Here is a 23,878-nt window from a genome sequence, read left to right as displayed (position 1 = left end):
AACAGTCATCCTCTGGACTCATTATGCAATTATTATGCATATGTAACCAATGAAATTATCTTTTAATGCTTTGATGCCCCCTCCTCACTTCTTGAACGAGAGAATAAAATCCAAAGTGAATATTTATTCAAGAAAAACAGCCTGGTTTCAAAGAACAGTCTTGTGAATGCTCTCTCCTGGGCTTGGTTTGACATGCTTGAATGTTACGCATGAGTCACTTGGGTTGCAAAACCAGTTCACAAATAAATGCTTTTCACAGATTTGTTTAACAGGAAGACAAAAGAGTGATCAAAGTGTTCAGTAGATGAGAAGGGGGCTAGACAAAACGAGGAGATAAGAAGAGGCATAAATGAAGGGAAGGATGCATGGCGTGTGTGTACATGATCAAACCTGCAACCAGACAGCGCTGAGGTTCCGGCGTTCTCTCTCGGTGAGCACGCTCAGTGATCTCTCTCGATGATGTCGGGATCCTGTGGGCTGGAGGGCTGATGGCAGATGTCTGTGCTTCTCTGCTTACAGAGTTCTTCCGCTTCTGTTACCGCTTTTAATCTCTGCAATCTGCTGGGGAAGCAGGAGCAGGACGGCAATTCCCATTTCACAGATAAGATTGAGAAGAGCAGTGACTTGCCCCAGGGAAGAGTTTGTTTTTAAGCACAGTCATGATCCAGTCTGTTCTTGCCAATGAGCTACAGCCGCCCTACTCTTTTTGCATCCAGAGTCCTCTTTCCCTGTAAGGGAAGTCTCTGTTCTACTCTTGCAAGAAAACTGTTTTCAAGATCAATTTCTGATATCTTATAGTAGAACTGATATGTAGACTGTGGAGTCAGAAAGATTTGGGTTCAACTTGCAGGCTAGCCAGCTAGATATATGTTGATCTAGAACAAGCTCCTTCATCTTTCTGAGCAGGGAGTCTGGGCATAGCTTTCCCGGCAGCTCTCTGCACAAACTCAGCGGAGGCCGGTGCATAGAGCGCAGCGAAGACAGTACCCGCTAGAGTTGTGTACTGCAGCAGCCCACCTGAGCATCACCATGCCGTCAATGTCATTTGAACAACCGCCACACGTGCCGGTTGTGAAGGTGGATGGACAATAATGCACTTCACTTGGCATCTATTAGGGTCACATGAAATAGTTCTTTTCCTTTTTATTTTTTATTTTTGGTTTAAAGCTAGTTCTTGAGATGTTTCCATGTCCCCTGGGCGGGCAGGGGTTTTACGCAGCCACATAGTAGAGGAGCTTTAAGACCTTTTTATACACGCGACCATGTAATGTGCCTCTTGATGGACTGGAGTTGGTTGACGCCTGCTGTTGAGTGTGGTGCTCTCTTCTGAGCTGAGTCAGTAGATACAGAGCATGAAACAGGCGCTGCTCAGTGGCGTGTCGGCACGACACACAGCCTTCCTGCCCTGTCCCTCTGCCTTTGGCCTACGTGAAAGAGTATTCTAGGGCAAATACCGACGCCTTGGTGATCTTTCCAAATCTTGACTCCGAGTGCCTTTCCTACCCAATGAATTTATTTACCACAGCAAAGTAGAGTCTACTCAGTTTTTGATGTCTGACCCCTACCAGCTCTCAGGCTCCACAAATCCCTCCTCCCTCTTGCTCCGTATCTGGGCATGTTGATAAGAAAGTCTGGTGTACCCTCCATCTACGCTGCGAGAAGTTTGAACCATGCCAGTCCTGAGCTGTGTGCACGGAGGACCTTCACCCCGCCTCTAGTCCCGAACCACAATACAATCGGAAGCCATCTGTCTCTGCTTCCCTGGAGCTACTATTCCCAGCAGCCTGGGGGCCTGTCTTGCTCTTCCCTAGAAATTTCCATTGTGTAAGTAATAAATCTTTTCATACCATCTTGGAATATGTGCAGCATCATCAGTCTCAATATCAGAACCAATTTTGGTGGGAGGTTGATCACATCCTTCCCTGGGCAACCATGCAACATCAATTTTGCCTTTAACGCTCTAATATAGAGACAACTAGGATGGAGAGAAAAGAACATTGGACATGAGGCTGAAAGATCCAAGTTTAGCCCTGGCCAGGTGGCTCAGTTGGTTGGAGCGTTGTTTCCTATATGAAAAGGTTGTGGGTTCAATTCCCAGTCAGGGCACATACCTAGGTTGTGCATTTGATACCTGGCTGGAGCACTCACAGGAGGCAACTGATTCTGTCTCACACTGGGGTCTCTCTCTCTCTCTCTCTCCCTCTTGACCCCCTCCCTTTCTTCACTTTCTCTAAAATCAAACATATCTTCGGGGGAGGATTAAAAACAACAAATTTTCTTGCTTTAGCCGGTCCTCAGCTGTATGGTATTAGTTAAATGGCTAACATGCTTTTACATTTTTGAAGTGGGCATTGTGATGAGTGAATGGATAGAGTTTAAAGTACCTAAAACCATGCTCTCAAATAGTGGTTGCTGGGTTATTATGGGATTCAGTGGGATCATGACTTTAGAGTGGACAGAATATGGAATAATGACTTTAAACTACTTAACACAGTGCCTGACACATAGTAGGAATTCAATAAAAGTTTACTTTCTTTTCTTTTAATCCGCCCTTTCCTTGGTACTCTTTTGTCAACACTGAGAGATGCAGGGACCGTCCTTTACTTGTTGATGTATATATTCGCGGACACACTGATGAGCTGTTCTCTTGGAGTCCTGTCCTAACCTTGCACTGGATTACCTGTCTGAAAGTAAGCTCATGCCAGGAGAATGCACTTGACTTCATGATGCTGAAGATCAGAGTGGGCCTAGGACTGGGGAGAGGGAAGGAAGCAAAGACATTTCCTGGAGTTGTTGTCACCTGATCTAGACAACATGATCTTGGGACTGTCACTGTCCATTTTCTCAAAGGCCATGAGAAAAGAGAAAACTATTTTTGGGTCTGAGTGAAAAAGCAAGACTGACTCCCATGGCAGAGTAAGAGCAGATTGGCGGATTGGCTGAAATACAAATGGTGGACTCAGACTTTTCTGAAAAGACATTTTGGAAAGGAGGGAATGGGTGACAAAGGGGAGACCAAACTTTGGGGTCAGTATGGGTGGAGAGCTCAGAGTCTTATATGAAGAGACAATGGTTAAAAACGAGTCTTGTAATATTTGTAGGCAGTTAGGGACATTAAACACTATAATTTAGGGTCTTATCATTTTACAGGTAGCATTAAATGTAATGATAGTCAGCATGATCTGCTTTTGGATAAGGCAACAAAACTATAAATGTTTATCTTTTCCTTTTGAGCTCCTTTGTTATTCTGCTATGCTCAACTTTTTATTTCCAAAGGGAGGTTTGAAAATCCTTTTGTGACCTCAAATTTAGGGTGACCTCTCTTTAACATATTGATAACTTTTTTTCTGTCAAAGGAACAGTTCTGTTTTCTGGCCAGCTTGTCTTTGTGGAATAATAGAAGTCTAGATAGAATGGCAGAGTCAAAGTGACTTAGAGATGATCCTGAAGAGTCCAACCCCTTCTTAGAGATGAGAAGACCAAGGCCTTATAAGGTTAATTCACTTCCCCAGATGGTACAACCAGTTAATGATCACCTTGCCTCTTCCCCATGTTGTACTGTGTACTATCCAAGTAATCATTTCTCAGTACCACGAGGGACATTTTTAGACCATCTATATAGTTAATGTGAACTTGAGTTTTTTCATGAAGTTCTAGCTGAGTACCTGATACATACACTTGGAAATTGATTCCACCTTACTTTTTGGCCTTTCATGGTCTCTTAAAATTAAGAGCACAACTTAGATGTGATAGGCCTTAACATCTCACACAGTGTGGAAAGTTTCTTGACAGTATTTCTGATTGGTGAACATCTAGTTTTCTTTAATAATTCCAGTGGCAAAGACCCGGGACGGGCTAAATCATTCTGCTTTCTCTCAGTCATTTTTCACACAGTATCCTCTGCCTAAGTTGGCCTGTTCCCTTGTCATTTTTGTTTATCTTATGCTAAAGCTTAAATCCTTTGTTCTTAGGCCAGAACCATTTTTCTCAAAAAACATCTCCGTGTCTGCTTAGCTTCCTTGACCTGGTTTCGTTGTGTTTGTGAGACAGCGCCATCAGTTATTCGAGTCCTTTAAACATCGGAGCTGCTTGCAGGGCTCTGAGAACTACTTGTAAAATGCACAGTCTCGCTGGTGTTGCTTTCATTCGGGTGATTAGGGATTATGTATGATCCCTTCTTAACGTCGCCACAACTTCGCGGAGGAGGCAGTGAAGGCAATGTTGCTACTGATGAGAAAATCAAGGCGGAACGGGGCTGCTTGACTCGCAGACGTCCACACATCCGGTATGAGACAGATTTCAGGCAGCATATTGCTCTATCTCGTTCATGCTCAGTTTTGTTTCTGACAACACAACATGTGTTTTCCACTTCAAAGCAATGCCTTGCACCTGTGACTGCATTCGTAGGTGGCAAGGACATTTTGGGAGGAATGTGGGAATCGTTCCTTTTGTCCCTAAAATCAATCCTGTAATATATACAATGTCTTCCCATAGCCACCGTGCATTGCATGATTTTTCTTTTTTCCATTTTGTCTGTTTGGAGTAGCTCATTTCCTCTCCCTCTCCCTGCCTCTATAGATGGCTTAGATCTCGTAGGGTGGAGCGCAGTCCCACCCCCAGCCCAGATTTTGCCTAGCTTCCTGAATTCATGACAGCCATTTGCCTTTGATTTCCACACTGGAATCTTGCCTGTGAAATGTGTCCAACTATTCCTAGGTAGTTTCTCAGTTTTAGACTGATTCCAATCATGTTGAAACAAAACAGACTTGTGAGCCATCAGCTCAGTTTTTAGATTTTGAAAACTGGCATGTTTTCAGTGGGTTCTAGAATTAGAAATGAGTTAGGGAAACGGTAGAGAAGAGTAGGCAGCTCTTGGCATCTGGCACGTTGGAGGGCAGTGAATGGGGTGGGAGCAGTTACATCACTACTCTCTCTCTCTGACCCTCAGCATCATTGTTGGCAAGACAGTCATGCTGATATAGACCTGCTGTTCTCTGAACAGTGAGGACATAGTGCATGTGAAGTGCCACTCATCGTTCCAGAAACATGGGAGACCCTCAACAAATGATATTAGGCATGAAGGATGCCGTCTAAACTTCAAAGGTCTCATTATTATTGTTAGTTCTCTCTTGGGTGACTAGAATTCACTCCTTAATTAGGGGCCACTCCCTTAACATTTCTGAAACAACATTCAATCACAAAGGCTGCCTTTGATCTCTTTGAATGGGTCACAACCAAGTTTTTAAATACAGTTATAATCTCCAGGTAATCATAGAGCAGATGCTGACAGCTTGTTGCCTAGAAGAGGGTGAGTGTACCCAGTAAGTATCCTTACTCATCACTTGAGTTTCTCATTCCTGGATTAACCAGATAAGAAGTATGAGAAAGAGCTCTGACTTTCCCCTTTGGGACTCTTCTTGCAAAACAAGTCATTCTAGCTGCAATGACCAACCCAGTTCCTGGGGGCTAGACAGAGAACAGACAACAGGAGTCAACAAAACATTGAAAAGCACGAGATTTGGAAATAGACAGAGGGGTTGATTCAAACCCCAGATTAGCTATTTTCTACTCTCAAGTAAGTGGCAAGTTCTTTCCACTCTAAGTCCCATTTTTCTTATTTATAAAAGGGCTACCACGTCGCCTACTCACTGGGTTGCTGTGAGATCAAGAGAGAGAGTAGATGCTGAACAAATGTTCGTTTTCTCTCGAGACCCTTAGCATATGCACGGATGTCAGCCTCCGCAGGGTGCTTCGTCGTCCCGCGCCAGGGGGTCTGCCCCTACTCCGTCCCAGACAGCGGGTGTTTCTGTCTCACCGTTTCACAGGCCGCCGAAAGGCAAAACCAAAACCAAACAAAAGGAAAACTGTATTCTTCATATACTGTTTACTCATTTATTCAATCTATTGACACCTTTGAGGTCCTCAGCTATGAGATACAGGGTAATTGGAAGTTATTTCTTTTCTGTGTTAAAATATTAATTAATCTTTTGTACTGCATTAGCAAATAATCATTGAAGAGATACCTTAAATTAATAATTGAGCTTCTGACATGTTTTGTATTTAAGAAACCATATAAAGTGTTCAGATACTTCAATGAGACATGATCGAATGATTCATTTATTGTATTTGAATGCAATATATATGTGTAGATATGTACATATGTGTGTCTTTAACTTATTTTCTTGCAAATGACATCACCATGTCATATTTCCATTGTTTAGATAGATCTCAGAAAATAAATGGTAATGTGTTATTTACTAAAAAAAAAAAAAAAAAAAAAATTCAAACTTATTTTATTGAAGGATTTCAGCTTTTCTCATTTAAAAATGAAGCTCCATTATGTCACCCAGCATCATTTTACTTAACAAACATTAGTGGAGTAACTACTACATGGCAAGACTGTGTGATTCCTCTTCTCTGACTTCTTGGTCCCATTGAGTCTCTTCCAAATCAGTGTCCTCCGGCAAAGCTGAAGGTCAACTCCTGTGCGTGTGCTGTGCAGGAAATGACCCAGTCAAAGGGAGATACTGAATCCAGAGTCAGTGGTTGACCTGAGGCGGTAGCAATACTCCTAATGGAAACTGAGAAGTCACGTGAAGGATGAGAAAGGAGGGGGCAGAGAAGTATGCTGTGGACTGGTGTTCATGCCTCCTCCCAAGTCCCGAGTGGAAACCCTCACCCCCAATGTGATGGTAATTAGGTTAGGAAGGTGAAGTCCTCCCGAGGGCTTGAGTGCCCTTCTAAGAAGAGAAACGAGAGCACTTACCACGCCCCTTCCCACCGTGAACACAGCAGGAAGACGGCTTTCTGCTATCCCTGGAACCCAACCATATGAGCACCCTGACCTCACACGTCCGGCCTCCAGACGTGTGAAAAAGACCTTCTGTGTAAGCCAGCCAGTCTGCACTGCTTTGCCGCAGAAGCCTGGATTGCCTGAGCAAGGTGGAAGAGGCAGACTGGGGAGCAGGGTGTGTGCCTAGGAGGGAAGCGGCGTGGCAGGACCCTAACCATGGAGGTCCAATGCTTAAGACGTAGTTTTTTGTCATAACAATCAACAAGCTCTTACTGAGTATTCCTGTATAGCAAACAGGAGATGCAATGTGAGACCATGCTTTCCCTCAAGCAGTTCTGTCCACTGGCTCTGCTCATTCCAGCCTTATCCAGGGTGTAGGGGAAGGAGTCCCCTGGTCCGGCCTATCTCTGATGTAGACATAGATGTAGCAGGCTGTCATAGAATAATGCTATTGAAACCTTAGATTATACAGTTATTACTACTTCCTCTCTTTCTGACGCTTCATTAAAAAAAAGAAAAAGATTCTGGCTAAAGTTAGTCACCACGTAATTTTTCTACAGGGGTAAAACGTAATTATCAAAAAACTTGAACAGATGCTCTTTTGGATGGTTGTACTTTTCATTGTAAATGAATTAAATGACATGGGGCAGGTCTGTCTATGACAGCTGGGTTCTCTTTTTGCATACTGGGGAAAATAAGAGCTGAGCCTGAAATGGTGAGGTAAATGCATATCATGGCTATACAATATCAAATATTTTTTAACATCTTGAGCATTGTTCTCTGAGGAACTGAAGACCTGGGCTTGTGTAAGGACAGAGTGGGAAGAAATGTGGAGGGCCACTGTGGGAGGGCGTGCTGAGGTCCAGTCAGGTGTCCTAGCTCCTTTTGTGATACGGACTCACAGTGTGATTCTTGGCCAGTGGCTTGACAGCATCATGTAACTGTTTTCCAGATCTGCTAAAAGCGACAATATCTAGCCCTAGTCCAGAATTTTACTAAGGACACGAGACCAATTCGTAAGAAGTAAGTACAGAAGATGGTGGTACACATGTACGATGAAATACTACTCGGCCACAGAAAAGAATGAAATCACCATTTGCAACAGTATAGATGGAACTAGAGGGTATTACGCTGAGTGAAATGAGGCAGTCAGAGGAAGACAAATACTGTATGATCTCACTTACATGTGGGATCTAAAGAACAGAATAAACAAACAACTGAAACCAACTCATAGATACAGAGGACAAACTGGTAGTTGTCAGAGGGCAAGGAACTTTTGGGGGCGGGGTGAACAAGGAGAAGGGATTAAAGACTCCAAGTTGGTAGTTACAAATCAGTCACAGGGGTGTAGAGTACAGCAGGGGGTGCAGTCAATAATATTGTAATAACTATGTATGGTGTCAGTTGGTTACTGGAAATATTGGGGGGAACACTTTGTAAAGTATAGGATTATCTCACCACTGTGCTATATACTTGAAACCAACAAGAAATAATATTAATGTAAACGTTAACTGAAAAATAAAATTTAAAGGTCCTTAAAAAAAGAAATAAGTATGGACTAGTATGAGTATATATAAAAAAGAATCACATTGGTGATTATTGTCCCTGGGAATGTGTAGAAGAATCACGTGTTGTGAGGTTTAAAAATCACCGATAACCAGGTTCCACTTCAGATTTAGAGAGTCTTATAGAGGCCTTTCACTGTCAACTTCACTGCCCCTCCCCTCCAAAAAATGGATAAAAATGATGGAGAAAGAGGTGATGTTGAAAGGGACCATCCTGAGTTGCACACGGGAGGAGTATTTTTGCACGGAGGCTATTAGACTGGGAGTCACGAGAAGGCAGGGAGTGAGGATTGTGTTGGATCTCCTTACCTCTCAGCCAGAAATGGTGCTTCAGCCATGGTCAGACCCTGCTCATGGTGTGACCAGAAGGCACAGTGGCTGCGGGTAGGAGATGAGGTCAGGATGCTAGGGTTCTAGTGTCTGTCTTCACAGCTGTGTGACTTGGGCAAGCTGGTCTGGCTCTCTGATCTTCAACTTCCTGACCTGCAGAAGGAGGTGGCTGGCAGGCTATGGTGGCCCTTCGTGCTGTCCAAAGTACGGGTTCTCGGGAGACAGAACTGGGCTTGAGTTCTGGCCTCAGCTTTTATTTCTGAGCTTGTGCAAATGCAGGGGCACCTCGTCCGCTAATTCCCATCTGCTTCCCTCTCCAAATTGCAACGTTCTGTGTGTCTAACGGCAACACTGACTTGTGGTCTACCTCCTGCTGTTTTGCTTTTAATTAATTATACAGAGCAGTGACAAGTAAATATGCAATGAACGGAGACACAGCCAAGGCTGGGATCTGACACTCTGGCTCTAACAGGTCTGGAAAATTTAGCTTCTTCAAAAGTGCCTTTGAGAAGGTATTGGAATATTAACCACACTGTGAACTCATTATAGTTACAAAGTACTTTCAGAAATAAGAGAGGACTTGACCTTTCCATCTACCCAAGAATCGGCCAGGCATGGGTTGTCTCCACCTCTGCTCAGGGTGCATCTCAGGCCCAGAAAGTTGAAGTGACCCCATCTACCTGCTGCTTGTTTGTAACAACACTGACCATTATTAGTATGATGTACATGTACTAACGATGTCTATGATCTTCAAGGTTCAAAACACTCTTCCTATAACATCACGCCCCCAAACACAATCCATTGCCATGGACTTGAACATTTTAGCTGTTTGCACAGGCCATTTTACAGTCGAAGAGACCCACTTTCAGAGAGAATAAATCGTTTATCCAACTTCATGAGAATAGTTAGTAGTGGATTCAACAATTCAATTCTCAAGTCTTTTCTTTCATGCCTTGACAACTGTGTTAATGGTTTCTTTAATAATTTCTGTGTTTCCATAGATTGATAGTGTTTTCTGAAGGAATTGTTTAGTGGGGTTGACAGGAACTGGACGACAAAGTGGAGCGGCTCCCCTATTTGTACTGATTTCATTCTTCAGGGAAGCATCAGATACAACGGGAGAGATTGCCTCGTGAATCCAACCGATTCTTAAAATTTCATTCCACTCAATGACAAAGAATAGTTCCCAAGACTAGATGTTACTAAATTAAGTCTTTAAATACAGGTGACTTCTGAGCTGCATAACAGGGACATCCCACAGAGTGTCAAATTACTTACATCTCATATTCTGACTTGCACGTGAACTCGAGGTATTGAAAAAGTTATTGCTCTGAATTCTGGGATGGCTGCTATATTCCAGGATGAATTTTAAAAAATTAATCAAACACGCACATTAGCTGTCTCTGTCTCAGGTTCATCCACACTTTTTTCTCCTTGTCTCTTAGGCTCATAAGCCAGTTCATCCTAATTAGCCCTTTCAATTCTTGGTTTGGTATGTTTCTCTCCAACCTTTCTCAAAATATGTTACTAACGAAGTTAGAGTTTCTCCATTAATTTCTTACAGTCTTGCACCAAAACGCATTAATAATCTATCATATTTGTATTATACCTTCTCATGCAGGGTTGTGTTTTCTTCTTACTCTACATGTATGACACTGTAACAGAACCCCTGGGCTGCTCCGATTGAAACAGAACCCACGGGCTGTTTAGTTAGGGGTCCGATTGCCCGCCGCCAGAATTATAACTCTGAATACCAGAGTTTGATAAAAAGAAAAAGAATTGTTTATTTACACAAAGCCCTGCCTCTCCCTCCCAGACCTGGCCAGTCTTAGGAAAGTCAGAAACACCATTTCCCTACTTCTTAGGCACAGTTCAGCTTTACCAGCAGCTGCCAATCACTCAGTTCTGATTGGGGAGGTCCTTTCTGTGCTGTGGTGCCCTCCGGCTCTCAATGCAGGGCCGCCTGGATTCTCAGCCTCCTTGCAAACTGCCTTCTTCCTGCAAACCGCATGGATCTCCTCTCCTTCTCCAAGCAGCCTGGCAAGAGCCTCTTCTTAAAGCCGCCTGGAGACCCCTGCTCCAAGCCAGATGGAGGGAGCCCACAGGAGCCAGAGAGTGAGGGCGTGAGGACCAGAGAGAGCCTGAGAGAGAGAGCCTCCTAGAGCCAGAGCCAGCCCAAAATGTCCGCAGCTGCTTCTCTCTTCCTCCCTACCTCCTCTCTCCCCCTGCGTCCTCTCACGCAGTGGATGTTGCAAACCGTTCTGACCATTCACAGAACCCTACCTAGGCTCTGTCTGCTTCTTCCTACCAGCCCACGGTCCAAGACCCCTCCCAGACCTGAGCCTTGGAAGTAAAGCGGATCTTTGCAACAATGTATCCAGCCACTAGCTCCAGGCATGCAAGGGCATCCTGAAAGCTGCTTCCTGCTGCCTATCTCCCAGCTGCAAACTCTGGGGTTTGTTTTTGTACTCCCCTGTTTCTGTAACAATACCTACTTTAAGATACCTCTTCTCTGGCTGCTTTTATAATCAGTGGATTTATCTTCTAACCGTGTGAGAATTATTAGGCACTTAACATTTACCCAGAATGCTCAGTGATATAGAATAAGTGCAGCTTTTTGTACAGAATTAAAAGCTGCCATAAGAAAGATTCTGTAACGGTTTAGCAACTCAGAAAAGAAACAAACATTTCAGCTCAGCTGGGTTCCCTCATGCTCGTGCATTTAATCCAAGTTCCTCTTTTATAAATTTCTGCTCCTGCTCAGAAATTCTTTCTGCTGCTCTTTGTTCTGCTAATAGATGTATTTTGTTGAGTCTCCAAATGAGGGAAAAAATATAAAGAAGAAAAATACATTTACATGTTATGATTTATTGTCGAAATCGTTATGGTGGTGAGTGGGGATTCACTCTAGTTTATGAATAATATATTTACACTATTATGTCTCTGGGTAAATTTATAAGATTGATGTTCAGAAGAGAGACTCTAAGTATGATGAATTGCTACCACATAAAGGTAGTCATTCTTTATCCGCTTCCACTCGAAAGGAGCTGGAAGGCTTGCAGGAACGCCACGAGAGGTTTCCAACTGGTGCTTTCTGCTCTTCCCTTTCAATTCCTTTGGATGAAGAAAGATACTGAGAGCTTAGTCCCACATTTTGTAACCACGTGGGTGGCGCAGCAGCAGTGTATGCTGGGACTAATTAATACAGAAGGGGAGGCAAAATCTACGATTCAGTTAGAATCAGGGCGTTGGAAGGGGCTGAAGGGTTGAAATGTCAGCATTTGAGCATGCACTGTGTTCAGACAGGCAGTGAATTTCATCTTGCTTCAAGCTGCTCTTAGGGAAACGCACGTCGGTAGAGCCAGGCGCATCAGTTTTCTGTACAATGACTTTTTGTAGCTGGAAGTGTATAGTACAGAATGCTGGTTTCTTTATCCAGCTTCTGTTGATTGAATGTTGTGACCTAAGCAGTGCTATAGGCATTTGGACGCATTAAATAACTAAGTGGACAAGCCCTTGCCCTTAGAGCAAGAGACGGAGATAAGTTACTTAAGAAGTACATATGTAGAAAGTGATATGATAAAATCATTAGGTTGAAAAATACAGCAGGTTAAAGGAAGGGAGGGGGGGGGGTAGGGACAGGGAAGACTTGCTTTCTGGTTTTACTATTTGGGAAGATCTTGTTGACAAAGGGGTGTTTGAGGAAAACCACGAAGGAATTGGAGGTGCTAGCCACGAGGTACCTGCTAGGAGCGTTGCAGGTTGTGGAGCAAGAACCAGAAGGGCACTGGGGTGGAGGTGCGCTGGGCTCATTTGAGGTGACTGAAATGGACAAGCCTCAGAAGCGGAGGACAGATGGACATTTAGTGCCCGCGTCTGTCAGGATCACCGGGGGATGTGGAAGGAAGGATCGGGGAAGGAACTGGGAGTATCTGTGGACTGAATGCACTAAAGCACATATTGAAAATTTCACCTGCTGGGATCTGGGGAGATTTAGCCTAAGTTCCTGCACTATCTGAGCTCCGTAACTCAGGAACATCAACGGGTTGTTAGCAAAAGCCCATTTCCTATGTGTTTCCATTCTAAGCCACCTGGCCCTACCAACCACATAACTTGCTCCAGGTCAGTCTTCCCAAGACTGTCCATCTGCCTCTCAACGGTTAAGCCTTTGAGCTTCCCTGAGGCTGAAACATGATCTCCTCTCTTCCAGCATCTTACCTGGCTCCAACTTTTACCTTCTTTCTTCAGCTTGGTCAGTGGATGAAGGATTTTTTTTTTTTTTTCTCATGAATGCCCCCTCTGCTCCACTGCTTCTTCAGGGACTTCCCTGCTCACTCCCTGCCTCCCGGGGCATCTCTTGTCCTGTCTCCTCCTGGCCTTGCAGGTGATCACAGGGCATGAGTAAGTCAGAATCTCTGCCCTTGAGAATCCTCCAGGAAGAGAACACCTGCCCAACTCATTGACACAAGTCGTGTGAGACCCGAGATGCTTGCGCTGTTGGAGAAGCAAACAGAGTTTGGAGGAGGAGGAGGACTTCTCTCTGTCAAGGGCAGATAACAGTTGCTCAGGAAGAAAGTGACCTTTGGTTTGGGCCTCGAAGGATGAATGAGACTGTGGTAGGCATTCTTTGCAGAGGGAGCTGCTTTTGCAAATACATGCGTATGTAAAAGTACAGGCATGTTTCAAGGGCTGTGTGTCCACCACTGTGTTTGGGTAGCATGCATTAAGGGAAGCAGCAGACCCCAAGACAGCCCAGGAGTGTGGCCTTTATCTCAAGGGCAATGGAGAACAGTGTAAAGATATTTAACATAATTGGAGGGGATGTTGTATATGATCAATTTATTTTAAGGAAATTATTTTTCCCAATACAACTACAAGTTGATTTAAGTGTGCACTTTGAAAATGATAATCCTGTGGGTCATGCTCCATAGAGAAATCAGGGGAGTTGAGAATGTGCAGATATATCATTTATCATAATTTAAAATGATGCAGATTCAGCATCCAGGGGGTGCTTGCTACGTGCCAGAAACTCCTCTAAGCCCCTTCTGTTGTGATTATCTTGGTTAATTCACACAAGGAGGCCATCCGTGTCATACTGTTATTATTTTAGTTTTACAAATAAATGAAATCTCCCAAATAAGGGAAGAGTGAAGGAGGAGTGTTAGCGTCACAGGGACAGGACCTCAAGGAGCTCTAGAGGCTGTGCACAGTCTTCCCAGTAAGTGAGACAGAAAACCAAAGGCCGGAGAAGGGCCATGCTCCGTCCACAGTCACCAACAAGTGAGCAGTGGAGTGGAGCCTGGAGTCTGGGTTCCGTGGCTTTAGTTTCTTCATGAATCTCTGAGCAGGACTTATGCAGAGATTCATGCAGAGATTTACGCATCCCAGTGGTTCTGCCATATTACTCATCGATGAGGTATATGGTACCCTTTTCTCTGTCATCTGAGAGGCCCCAGGAAACCACTGCTCTCACTGATGAGTGACATATCACCATTAGTGGTGAATTCACTTGGGTTACTCACTCCTTTCTGTCCCCAGCCCCATTAAGATATTTTAAAATCTGAATAGGCCAAAATGGAGCCTATTTTAAGCAGGTTTCACCTTTTCATGAGTAAGTTTGTCTGAGGTGTTTATACCATGCCCCTCCTTGCCCCCTGGGAAGAAAATGCTGGGTTGCCATGGTGCCAGGATTTAATGGAGTGAGCGCTAAGGACATGGGCATACCAGATGGCTTTAGGTCGGTCTTAAATTAGAAGGTGGCACTAGATTCCTTCTATTTTACCCATTTCAATGCCTGCCATTCACCTCTTACGACACTGTGCTGAGACGTGGCTGGCCCTGCACCACGTATAAGGTAATAAACACATGTCACCTTCTACTTCTGTGGCTTCCCTTCCATTTGGTTGGTTCATTGGTTGGTTGCTGCCAAGCCTGCTGTTTCCATGAATTCTTCCTGAATCCACCCCAGTCAGGTCTGAGCACACCTTGATCCAGTTGTCACTCTTTGCAGACCCCACAGATGAAAACCTGTGCATGCCACCAGGTAAGGTTACAGAAAACCTGGATCCTGGCTTCAGTTCCCCCCTTCGATAACCTATGGCAAGCTCTGTGGTTCTCCTTGGAAAGGTGGCTCCCATGCCAAGATGTGGGAGAATCTATCAAAGGTCTCCTCCAAACCTGAAAAGCGAGAGCCTATGATTTTATAGTGTGCGGTCATGTCAGAGGAGGAGAATGAGTTCGCTATTTCTGTTGGAATCTGTGTTCCCCCCTGAATTAGAATTGAGTGACTCTCTCATCCTACAAGGGGTCAGACTGCTGTTTACTTTTCTGCATGAATTTGGATGAGTCTTTTCAACCTGCTCAGCCTGGGTTTCCTCATGTGCACATTAGTGATAATACCTGCCTCATATACTTGGGAGGATTCAATGAGATAAAGCATACAGGCACAACCCAGCCCAGGTGATAAAAGACCTTTGAGTTATAGCCACACAAAGGTGTTTAGCACTTGTGACAATTGAGGGTTAATCCAGTTGGAGTTGAAATAATTATATCTATCAGCCCACTCTCCAATGTCTGAAATGAGGGGTCCTTTCATTACAGAAATAGACCCTACACATTCTAACTCACCGACAAGGCTGCTGCTGAGTTTGTGTTCGAGGGCATCCTGGAGAATCCATAATTAACTCAGTGTTTAGTAGAACCTCACTCATTCTTTGGAATAGCACAAGGACGTGTATAACCAAACTTACAGTTCCAACATAAGAAAGAAAATCATCGACTTCATAAATATATCTATACTTGTTGAAAAGATGTTCTCAATAAACCATCACGATATTTATTATCATTCCCTCTATAAGGCTAAATAGATGAGCAGATAGTTAAGATGAGCTTAGCTCATCTTCTCCTGTGAAATTGCTTGCTCAGTCAGATCTGTCCACTGCAATTTATCCAGGATGGATTTGTAGCAAATTAGCTCAAGTGACTTCACATTACAACCTTCTGCTAAAGACACTTTCCTGATGGGTGCTGTTTCTTGCCAGGTCTCCAAAGTCTTCTTCTGTTTTGGTTTGTGAATTTCAGAAGAGCCTAGGACAGTTTACAGTAGTCTGATAAAATGTAATAAAATTGATTAATTAAAGAACGTAAAGAAAATTAGCTTCCAGGCGAGAAAGTTAAACCTTGAGTGTGCTTCCAGTCAGACAGAAAAGACAGCGAAGAGCGTGGAGACATACGTACTCATTCAACGTACATTAACCTACATTTATTGACTGATCATCTACTGTGTGTCAGAGGTCAGAATATGAATAAAACATGGCGCTTGTCTTTGAGATATTCCTAGTTCAGCTGGAGCAGCAGGAATTAACATTGTGCTGGCCGTTGGATGTAAAGGACTGGAGACTCCAGAGGTGTCCTCGCTTCCTATGGCTGCGAGAATAAATTGCCACTCTCTCAGTGGCTTAAAACCATATCAGTTTATTAACATGAAGGCCTGTGGGTCAGAAGTCCAACATGGGTCTCCCTGAGCTAAAATGAGGGTTGGGGCAGTGGGACATTCTTTTTGGAGGCTCTCGGGGAGAATCGCAGGTTCTGAAGACACCCGCCTTCCTTAGCTCCTGGTCCCTTTCTTCATCTTCAGAGTTGGAACGGAGGCCCTCTCTCTCATGGTCACCTCCTCTCCTGCCTCCCTCTTTCCTTTTAAGAATCTGCATTAATTTGCTAAGGCCGCACTAACAAAGGACACGGTCGCAAACCGGGCGCCTTCAACAGTAGCAATTTATTGGTTTACAGTTCTAGGGGCTGGAAGTCAGAGGGCAAGGTAGCAGCAGGGTTGGCTTCTGCTGAGGTTGTGGGGGAGGGTCTGTCTCAGGCTTTCAGGGGTGCATTGGCACCACTCTGACCTTTGCCTTCATCCTACCATGCATATTTTTGCTCATGCCCAAATTCCCCCTTTTTATGAGGGCACCTGTCATACTGGATTAGGAGGCCACCGTAATCCAGAATGACCTCATCTGAACTAGTTATATCTATAATCACCGCATTTCCAAATAAGGTCCTATGCCGAGGTACTTTGGGTTAGCATTTCAACATACACATTCTGAGGGACACAATTCAAGCTGTAAAAGGACCCTGTGGTTACATAGGGCCAATCCAGGTAATCCAGGATGATCTCCCTTCACAGGACCTGTGATGCAGTTGTATCGGTAAGGTAACAGGTAATGTAGCCATTCTCGGCGGTGCAGATAGACTCTTAAGAAGCTGCACCATCGTCTCTCGAGACGGACGGCTGCCGACGACGACGAGTCACAGGTCCCATAGATTAGGACGTGGAAATCTTTGGTGAGGGCTGTTATTCTGGCTACCACAGAAGGCCACTGGAGTCAGGTACTATTGAAGACCCAAGAGGTGAGGGGAAATTAAAGGAACGGAGGTCATTGTTGGTGGAGGACGCTAGGCAGAACGAGCTGTAGCCCAGGACACTGGAAAGTACTAGTGCCTTCGGCAAGCGACACAGAACTGTGCAGCTGGAAAGCTTTCACACTAGGCTTCGTTTTGCTCAGTTTGACCTGATGAACTGACCTCTCCATCTTAAAGCACCTTCTCCAGCTTTCTATGACACCACAGACTTCTTATTATCTTTCAACCTGCATTCCTACTTCTCACCTACCCCAGAGGCGAAATCACTGCTGCTGGCCAGCTCTGCTGCTGTCTCCTTCTGCAGATAAGGTTTCCTTGGCACGCAGCCATGCCCACCTTTTCCACAGTTTCATGACGCAGTGGCAGAGTGGAGTAGCCACAGGGGAAATGGTGTGGCCTTCAGAGGTGAAAATATCTATTGCCTGGCTTTTTATATAAAAAAGTTTCCCAGTTGCTGGTCTGCTTTGCCGGATTGTTCTCCTGCTGGCTTTAGAGGGCCCCAGAATTCAATCTTGATTCATCTTCTCTTTCTATCCACATTGCTTCAAGTAATCTTAGCCAATCTTTGATCGCTAGCTGCCACCTCCGTGCTGATCACACTCCAATTTATATGACCAGTTCTGACCCCTTTCCTGTGAGTTCCAGCAACAGATATCAAACAGCCTCCTCAACATCTCCACTTGGATGAATGACAGGTATCCCAAATTTAATGATTGCATAAAAGAACTCATGGGCTCCGCCAAGCACCCCAACCTGCTTCCCACTAGCCTGTGCCATCATCGTTCACCGCGTGGTTCAAGTCCAATACGTAACAGAAAGCCTGGGTGTTTCTCTTTCCCTCACCCCCACACCCCGTGGATCAGCAATCCAGTGGGCACTCCTTCTGAAATGCCCCCCAACCCTGAGCCCTCCTCGCTGTCTTACTGTATCTATAGCTGCCACCCCCACTGGAATCGGCACCTCTGGCCTGGGCTCATGGAATGGTACCTGCTGGTTTCCTCAGTTCCAGTCTCCCCACCCCCTCCCTGCAGAAGAGCACTAGCCAGCAGCCTGGGAATCTTTCTGGAAGTAAATCTGACATTTCTTTTTCTGCCATGGATTTTCATCTCACTTTAAAAAAAAACAAACCAAAACACTTGTATGCCCCGGCTGACAAGAGCTACATGAGTTCATGTGGTTGGGTCCCTGTCTGCTTTTCCTACCTGGTTCATTGCACCAACCGCACCAACCACGTCCCCGTATCTGAACCTTTGTAGAGTTACTGTTCCTTCTGCGTGAACCCTTTGTTCCACGTTTTCACATGACTGGTTCTTTCTTATCATTGTGACCTAGTTTAAATGTCGCCTCCTCGGAGAGTTCTGCCTTGACTACCTCTGCAAGATATCATTCCCTGATCCCTTCCTTTCAGACCTCAATTTTAGTCACAGAATTTTTATTTTCTGAATGCATCTTATTTTGTTATTGCTTGGCCTTTTCCCACATGTATTCTCTCTCCTTCCCTTCCCACAGCACTGGGATGGGAGCCACGTAATGGCAGAGGGCTTGGTCTTGATTAGCAAAGACTTCATGGACGGGGTGCTGCTGGAGCCTCCTGGGTGTTAGTTCTTTATTCATGCAAGCAGGTACAAGCACATGGATGCCTTCACACTTCTATACTGTTACTATCCCTCTTGTTCTATCATTTTTCATGCGCTACTATATTGCAAATGCTTTGGTATGTTAACAAGTATATATTTTCAAATTGTGTGTAATGGCCACAGACCATCGTAGTTTCTGGATCTACCATGATTTTTTTCTGAAGCAGTCCCCTAAAGTTGAACACGCTGCTAATGTCTGCTGCATACATTTTTTAGCACTCGCAGGGTGGAGGGCTAACTTTGGGTCAGTTTCATAGGAAGGCCAGACCGCCTGTTAAAACAGACAATGTGTACCCAGGTTGTGTACAACTGACCAGTTTGTACTACGGTGACACCACTATGCGCCTCAAGTCTCAGCCCTCTTGGCTGTCCACTCTTCTGTCCCAGGACCCTTCAGACCCGCCTCACAGCCTGGAACCAAGGTTAATGATTGGCTCAGCTGAGTCCCCTAAGGTCACTGTGGCAGCTCACTTGAATGCCATGCTCTGCTGTAACAGTTCTGAATGTTTGATTACAAAACCCTATTTGCTATGGCCTTGAAGTTAGTTTAAGAAGTGATATAGACAGAGGCAAACACACACAGGAGACTTCCGGCCAAGATGGAGGCCTAGACAGACACGCTCCGTCTCCCTCCACAACTAAGAAGGAATACAACTACTGCAAAACCAGAAATGACCAGAAGTTCCAGAAAATAAACGGAAGTAAAACGTATGAAGTTATAAAGTAATGGTGCTCATCTGGACGCGTAGGAGGGGTGAAGCCGGGGAGGAGAGGTCAAGCTGTGCCATCGGCGGCAGCTGTGGTGACAGTGGCGGGATGGCGGTAAGCACAGACCCCCATATTTAAGGGGAGGTGAGAAGTGCCTAGGGAGCACCCCTGGCTGCACACCAGACCTGTCAGCTTGCAATTCCAATGCCAGGGAAGGCAGACCCCCATCGCCCTGGACTGTGAGGCCCAGAGGGGGTGGGGACAGAGGAGGAGACTTTTGGTCTCTCAGCAGAGAGTGAACAGCAGGAATCCATCTTGGACCCCCCACCCCTGCATAAAATGCCACAGCGTGGTGAGACAGGTCACCCAGTTGTGACGAGTGCATGGGGCTCCACTCCCTATAGCATAGGAGGTGTGACAGTCCTGCCCAGGAAGTAAAGGTAAACACAAAACTGTCAGGATGGCACAGATCATGATAGAGATCCCAGTGACACTGCTGACCAGACAGCAAATATCTAATCTAATGAAGCAGCAGATGGAAAATCTTTCTGAGGCTCAGTTCAGAGCTCTGATTATAAAAATGCTTACGGATCTAACAGCAGATGTTAAACAAGACGGGGAAGGAATGAAGGCTAGTCCTGCTGAAATGAACAAAAACACATACAAAACCAGTGGTAAGGGAAAGAAAACCAGGGATCAAATCAACAAATCAGAAAATAAGGAAGGAAAAGACAGTCAACCGATGCAGAAAGAGGAAACAAAAAGTGAGGAAAATGAGAAGAGGCTCATAAACCCATGGGACAGCTATAAGCGAGCCAACATCCGAATCATAGGGTCGTCAGAAGGTGAAGAAGAACAAGAAACTGAAAAATTATGTGAAAAAAATAATGAAGCAGAACTTCCCTAACTTGGGGAAGGAAATAGACTTATAGGTCCAGGAAGCATAGAAAATTCAAAATAAAAAACAAAAATCTGGCCCTAGGGAGAACCACACCAAGACACCTTATAATCAAAATGTCAAAAATTAAGGATAAAGAGAGAGTCTTAAAAGCAGCAAAAGAGAAGAAGAGAATTATGTACAAAGAGGTCCCAATAAGACTCTCAGCTGATTTCTCAAAGGAGACTCTGCAGGCAAGAAAGGGCTGGGAAGAAATATTCAAAGGAATGAAAAGCAAAAACCTACAACCACGATTACTCTATCCAGTGAAGCTGTCATTCAGAATAGAAGGGCAGAGAAAGTGTTTCCAGGACAAAGTAAAACTGAAGGAGTTCATCAGATCCAAACTACTGTTATATGAGATGTTAAAGGGACTTATGAACATGAAAATGAAAACTGTATCACAATCACCAACAACAGAAACTAGGGAACTGAAACAAAGGCAGACTAAGTAGGCAGCGAGAGTGGGAAAAGAATTATAGGTATGGGGAAGATTATGGGGGGAGGTCAGCAAGGAGGGGGAAGGGGGGGAAGGGAGGGAGATGGTACAGGAATTAAGAAGCATAGTAGGAGGGAGTGGAGTAGACAGGAAGACGTTGAGAAGAACTGTATGCACAACCAATGGGCATGGACTAAGGGGGGGACAGCTGGAGGGAGGGGGGTCACTGGGTGGAGGGGAACAAAAGGAAAAGAAATTGGGACAACTGTAACAGCATAATCAATAAAGCATATTTTCAAAAAGTGATGTTATTTATTTTGATCTGTATTGCAAAAGCTCTTTCTAGAAAATTTGCTTCAGTTGAACATTTATAAATCCCAAGGGTAGGAAGGTTATGTAATTATAACTTACCAACACTGGTATTGCTAATCTTTAAGTTTTGTGAATCTTATTGGGGAAAATATATCTCACTTTTGGTTTTTGCATTTGTTCGATCATTGATATATTGAACATCCTTTTATGTGATTATTGGTCGTCGTCGTCGGCAGCCGTCCGTCTCGAGAGACGATGGCGTAGCTTCCTGAGAGTCTATCTGCACCACCGAGAATGGCTGTGCAGTCCGATTCGGGAGTGACAATCCCTGCCGCACTTGGTACAGGTGAAGGCAGATGGCTGTTGTTGCTGCTGCTGACGCTGCTTCCGCCTCGATCTTTTCTGGACCGCCTCCTCGTTGCGCGCAGCCTCCGCGCGTGACGTACCTTGCCTGACCGCGAGCCTCCAGGCTAGGCGGTCGTCTGCTTGAACTTCCCATGTGTTGAGATTGATGGAGCATTGTGTCATGTCCTTTTTGCAGATGTCTTTGAACCGCAGTTTTGGGCGCCCTGTCATCCTCTGGCCTTCTGCTAGCTCGCCGTAGAGGAGGTCTTTGGGGATACGGCCTGTATCCATTCTTTTGACATGGCCGAGCCACCTGAGGCGTCTCTCGCTAAGAACTGCATGCAAACTGCTCATATTGGCTCGCTTCAGCACCTCGGTGTTGGGGACCTTATCCTGCCAGGCGACATGCAGGACGCGTCGCAGGCACCTCATGTGGAAGCTGTTGAGTTTCCTTTCGTGCCTTGCGTAGGTGGTCCACGTCTCGCTGCCATAGAGGAGAGTGCTGAGTACGCAGGCTTGGTAGATGCGCAGTCTGGTTTTCTCAGTGAGGCTGGAATTGTTCCACGCTCGCCGGTTCAGTCTGGCCATAACTGTGGCTGCCCTGGCGATTCTCCGGTTGACCTCCAAGTCGACTGACAGAGAGCTCGAGATGGTGGACCCGAGGTAAGTGAAGTCGTTGACAACCTCCACGGTGTATCCGTCGATGGTGATGCATGGGGGAGTCCCCGTGCCTTGAGCCATAACGTTCGTCTTCGTCAGGCTGATGGCTAGTCCGAACTCCTTGCATGCGTGGGAAAGGCAAGTGACTAGCTGCTGGAGTCCCTCTTCGGAGTGTGATGTCAAAGCTGCGTCGTCGGCGAAGAGCATCTCACGGATGAGCACCTCTTTGACTTTGGTCTTGGCTCGTAGACGGGCCAGGTTGTAGAGCTTGCCATCGGATCTGGTGTGAATGAAGACACCCTCGCTGCAGTCCTTAAAGGCGTATTGGAGGAGCATGGAGAAGAAGATTCCGAACAGCGTAGGCGCGAGGACGCAGCCCTGCTTTACTCCGCTGCTGACTGGGAAGGCCTCAGAGGTTGCGCCGTTGTAGGACACCGTGCTGTGCATGTTGTCGTGAAAGGACATGACCACAGCAAGCAGATGTGGTGGACAGCCAATCTTCCGTAGCAAGCTGAAGAGTCCGCTTCGACTGACCAGATCAAACGCCTTCGTGAGGTCAATAAAGGCGAGGTAGAGTGGTTTATGCTGCTCGTGACACTTCTCCTGCAGCTGGCGTAGGGAGAAGATCATGTCCACTGTTGATCGGCCAGCTCTGAAGCCACACTGGGACTCTGGGTAGACGCGGGAAGCAAGGGTCTGCAGGCGGGCAAGAGCGACCCGGGCGAATACTTTGCCGACGACGCTGAGGAGAGAGATGCCCCGGTAGTTGTTGCAGTCGCTGCGGTCTCCTTTGTTCTTGTACATGGTGATAATGTTGGCATCTCTCATATCCTGGGGGATGTAACCCTCCTTCCAGCAGAGACAGAGTAGATGGTGGAGCGGCTGTAGCAGGACTGGTTTCCCGCTCTTTAGGATTTCTGGAGGGATTCCGTCACTTCCTGGTGCTTTCCCGCAAGCGAGGCGGTCGATGGCTTTGCCGAGCTCTGCCGCAGTAGGTGGGGTGTCTAGCTCCTCCATGACTGGTAGGTCTGGGATGGCGTTAAGAGCAGTGTCTGTTACGGTGTTCTTCGTTGCGTACAGCTCGAGGTAGTGCTCGGTCCACCGCCGCATTTGCTGTTCCTGGTCAGTGATGACCTCACCTGTCTTGGACTTAAGGGGGGCGATCTTGGAGGGGATTGGGCCTGTTGCCTTCTTGATACCCTCATACATTCCTCGTGCGTTGCCTATATCGGCGGCTTCCTGAATGCTTCTGCACAGGTTTAGCCAATAGGTGTTGGCACAGTGGCGGGCGGTCTTCTGGACTTTGTTCCTGGCAGCCCGTAGAGCTTGAAGTGTACTGGGAGTGGGCGTGGCCTTGTAAGCCAGTAGGGCCTTCCTCTTAGCCTCGATCACGGGTTCCATTTCTTCCCAGTGAGCCTCGTACCAGTCAGCGTTCTTCCGCTCTTTCTTCCCGTAAGCAATAATGGCGGAGTTGTATATGGCGTCGCGGAGACGTGGCCAATTGGATTCGATAATGTCATCTGCCGCCACTCCCTCGCCGAGTGCATCTTCCATCTTGTTGATGAATTGCTGGGTCTTAACTGGGTTGCTGGCACAACTGGTGTTGATGCGTGGGCGACCCTTCATCTTGGAGTGGTGCAACCTCTTCGGCATTATGCGCACCTTGCTTACCACGAGGGCATGGTCCGTGTTGCAGTCTGCACTGTGGTAGCTGCAGGTGAGGAGGGTGCTGCCAAT

General features: G+C 45.8%; 1 long non-coding RNA gene across 1 annotated transcript in view; it reads left to right on the top strand.

The window, feature by feature from the left end:
• Window positions 1–285: 285 nt before the first annotated feature.
• The window catches only part of LOC150005629 (uncharacterized), a 42,903-nt gene continuing 19,310 nt past the window's right edge, over window positions 286–23,878 (top strand). Inside the window, exon 1 of the long non-coding RNA XR_016511687.1 lies at window positions 286–430. This is a non-coding gene — a long non-coding RNA (uncharacterized LOC150005629). The remainder of the gene's footprint in view (window positions 431–23,878) is intronic.

This window comes from Furipterus horrens, unplaced genomic scaffold, assembly GCF_987537825.1.
Source record: "Furipterus horrens unplaced genomic scaffold, mFurHor1.1.pri manual_scaffold_6, whole genome shotgun sequence".
NCBI lineage: Eukaryota > Metazoa > Chordata > Mammalia > Chiroptera > Furipteridae > Furipterus > Furipterus horrens.
The sequence above is the reverse complement of the archived record's forward strand: the minus strand, read 5'-3'. Positions and strand labels throughout refer to the sequence as shown.